The sequence below is a fragment of the Rhincodon typus genome, chromosome 9 (assembly GCF_021869965.1).
Source record: "Rhincodon typus isolate 14 chromosome 9, sRhiTyp1.1, whole genome shotgun sequence".
Classification (NCBI taxonomy): Eukaryota; Metazoa; Chordata; class Chondrichthyes; order Orectolobiformes; family Rhincodontidae; genus Rhincodon; species Rhincodon typus.
The window spans coordinates 8,032,453-8,036,493 of NC_063340.1; positions in this window are offsets into that span (position 1 = coordinate 8,032,453).

Genomic DNA, 4,041 nt, shown 5'->3' on the forward strand with positions numbered 1-4,041 from the left:
ATGCAACCCACCTTATGAACAATAGTCATCCTGCCCTCATGTCACGTAGTCCCAGGAAGTGTCCACATAGCCTTGGCATGAAGCAGTTTCCAGGAGTGGACAATCCCAAACTCACCACGGTAGCAGAATGGGAAACCCATCATCATCTGTATATTCCCCTCCAAGCCACTCGCCATCCTGACGTGGAAATGTATCGCCGTTCTTTCATTGTCAAAGAGTCAAGATCCTGGAATTCCCTGCCCAAGGGCATTGTGGGTCTACCTACAGCATATGGGCTGTACTGATTCCAGAACACAGCTCCCCACTGCTTTCTCAAGGGCAATTAGGGATGGTCAATAATTGTTGGCACAGCCAATGACTGAGAGCAAATAAAAATAAAGCTCTATCCAAGGAGCCATTACTTGTGTTTGAGAATATAGCAGCTGTAATGGATAGCTTGTAATCCTAATCACTGCGTACCAATGTGAATGGAGAAGACAAGACTTTTAGCAAATGCACCTTATTCCATTGATTCTTGTTGATCTGAGTGATCATAAGATGCCAACCATTTCTGAGGCCACTGCCTTGTGGTATTATTGTAGGACTGTTAATCCAGAGACCCAGGTAATGTTCTAGGGACCCTGCGTTCAAATCCTGCCATGGCAGATGGTGGAATTTGAATTCAATAAAAACAAATCTTGAATTAAGAGTCTAATGATGACCATGAATCCATTGTTGATTGTCAGGAAAAATCAATCTGGTTCACTAATGTCCTTTGGGGAAGGAAACTGCCATCGTAACCTGGTCGGACCTACATGTGACTCCAGACCCACAGCAATGTGATCGAAACTCAACTGCCCTCTGGGCAATTAGCGATGTGCAATAAATGCTGGTCTAGCCAGTGACACCCACATGCTATGAATAAATAAATAAAATTCAGGCCCACATGCATTCTCATTCATTACTTTGTGAGATCAGGTCAAAATAGGATATCATGAGGTGATTTTTCCAAATCAGTTGAAACAAACCTAAGATAACATGGTGTACAGCTGGAGGAACACAGCAGGCCAGGCTGCATCAGAGGAGCAGGAAAGCTGACGTTTCAGGTCTGGACCCTTCTTCAGAAATGGGGGAGGGGAAGGGGGCTCTGAAATAAATAGAGAGAGGGGGTGCAGTGATAGAAGGTGGATAGTGGAGCAGATTGGTGGAGAGAAGACGGACAGGTCAAGGAGGCGGGGATGAAGCTAGTAAAGGTGAGTGTAGGTAGGTAGTTGGGATGGGGGTTGGTCAGTGAGGTGGGAGGGGCGGGTAGGTGGGAGGGAAGACAGACAGGTCAATGAGGTGGGGATTAGAGGGAGGGCTAGTCTTCGGATGAGGTTGGGGGTGGGGAGATTTTGAAGCTTGTAAATTTCCACATTGAGACCATTGGGTTGTAGGGTTCCAAGGCGGAATATGAGGTGCTGTTCCTCCAGTTTTCGGGTGGCATCGTTGTGACACTGGAGGAGGCCCAGGACGGACATGTCGTTCAGGGAGTGGGAAGGGGAGTTGAATTGGTTCGCGATTGGGAGGTGTTGTCATTTGTCTCGAACCAAGTGTAGGTGTTCCACAAAGTGGTCTCCAAGCCTCCGTTTGGTCTCCCTGATGTAGAGGAGGCCACATCGGGAACAGCAGATGCAATAGACCACATTAGCGGAAGTGCAGGTGAAAGGTTTTCTTGGGGCCTGGGATGGGGGTGAGGGGGGAGGTGTAGGGGCAGATGTAGCACTTCCTGCGGTTGCAGGGAAAAGTGCCGGGGGTGGTGAGGCTAGTGGGGAGTGTGGAGTGGACGGGGAGTCACGGAGAGAGCGGTCCTTCCGGAAGGCAAATAAGGGTGGGGAGGGAAATATATCCTTCGTAGTGGGGTCAGATTGCAGTTGGCGGAAGTGGCAGATAATGATGCATTGAATCTGGAGGTTAATGGGGCGATACATGAGGACAAGGGGAATTGTGTCTTTGTCTTTATTGCGGGGAGGGGGATGTGAGGGAAATGCGAGAGATGCGGTAGAGGGCGTTTTCAACCACTACTGGGGGAGAAATTGCTGTCCTCGAAAAATAAGGACATCTGGGATGTCCGGGAGTGGAATGCCTCATCTTGGGAGCAGGTGCAGCGGAGGCAGAGGAATTGGGAATAGGGGATCGCATTCTTGCAGGAAGGTGGGTAAGAGGAGGTGTATTTGAGGTAGCTGTGGGAGTCGGTGGGCAAACAGACCTAGACCTCATTGAACTAAGTTAAAGGGCAACAGTCCCTTCAGGTGCACTCTCACAAAAATCAAATGTTCAAGCTAAACTTCAATTAAAATGTTATCCTGTTGGGGGTTATCTAGCCAGTGTGCTGCCCACCAGCCATGAAACACATCATTCACATATGATGACCACTCACTGCCTGGATCTGGGTACAGTCACTTTGACCAGGAGTACAGTCACGAGGAGTTTGCCAAATTTTTCCCTCCATGCTCCTCCTCCCACCCCCAGAACCAGCTAGCCAAAGATTGGGAGTGCGCGGTTGAATGAGAAATAAAACTGGAGTAGCAGTTCCCTCAAAGTGGGGCAGCAGCTATCGTCTCACAAATGGAACGTCAATGCAGAAGGCAAGGTTGTAGCCTGTCGCTGTAGGAGACAGTGAAGTGTCAATGTGAAAAGGTGGGTACATTCAGTCATACAACACAATGCTGCAACAACTTCAAAGATTGTGCACATACCTCCAACATACCCAACAAACATGGTGAGCAACTATCAAGATGATGTTGCAATCCTTCAGGATGTTGCAGATTTTAAAACTTTAAATCACATTTTCTTAATTTTGCTTTTCTTCTTTCACTCTCTCATAATCCAATCATTCTTCCCCTCTCGTTATTTCTCTTTCTGGAACTGATTGACATCTCCTTTAATTCAGCTTCCTTCTCAGTCTGTGGCCTTCCATCTCATTGCTGAACAAGATACCAGATGCCCTGTTACCCTCACTGCAACATGATCAGATCTGGGCTCTTGTGGCACAGTTGTAGCATCCCTGCATCTGGATCAGGCGGCCTGAGTTCAAGTCCCACTTGTTCAGAGGTGTAATAATATCTCTGAACAGGTTGGTTAGAAAATATCTATACTTACAAGCGATGCTAAATCTAAACAAGCCTAGCAGCACCCACCAAAAGAAGTCTGGTTCCTGCAAACTTCATCATGTGACATTGCGAGTTTGTACATGTCCAGAGGGAACAATCAGTAAGGAAATGAAAAAGTGAGGTGAAATGGGCAGAAGGTTGTCTGCTTTGGTTCTGGAGTTCTCTGAATTCACCCTTGTCCATTGTATTCATGTCAATGATTTCCCCTTTGAAGGAACTGAAAAGTCTTTGCATTACAAGGTTTTTGTCCCACAATAAGGTACTCTGACCAGATGCTTCCTCTCGTTAGCTGCATCTTGTTCAGCATATAGTGTCGAAAAGTTGGGGGTAGTCATACTTCAGCCTACAGATGAGAGCATTTATGTATATCACTACATACGCACACCCTGCAGCTGGATTCTGTTTCTAATATTTTGGGGTTGAAACCCTTTAGGTATATCAGCATTAACATTTACAGCCAAACGTTGTTGTTGTAAAACACACTCTTACATAGATGCATAGATAAGTGTGGAGCTGGAGGAACACAGCAGGCCAGGCAGCATCAGAGGAGCAGGAAAGTTGACGTTTTGGGTCAGGACCCTTTGCATGACAAGATTCAAGAGGATTCTTAAGTACTCTGAATGGGAGGCCAAGACATGTATATATTTGCCTACCTATGTGAGAAAAACATAGGGAATAGATTTACGTGGCTGATTTGTTCATGCCTCTAAACTTCTTCCTTAATTGCAGCCTGGTCCTTTGTGATGAGACAAGCCATATGACGTGGACTCCTACATCTTCAATAAAATGTGTCTGACTCCCTGTGCGGAAGGTAATTAGTACTGCCAAGCAGTCCCGTTTATCTTAACACAGTGTGGAGCTGAAGGAACACAGCAGGCCAGGCAGCATCAGAGGAGCAGGAAAGTTGACG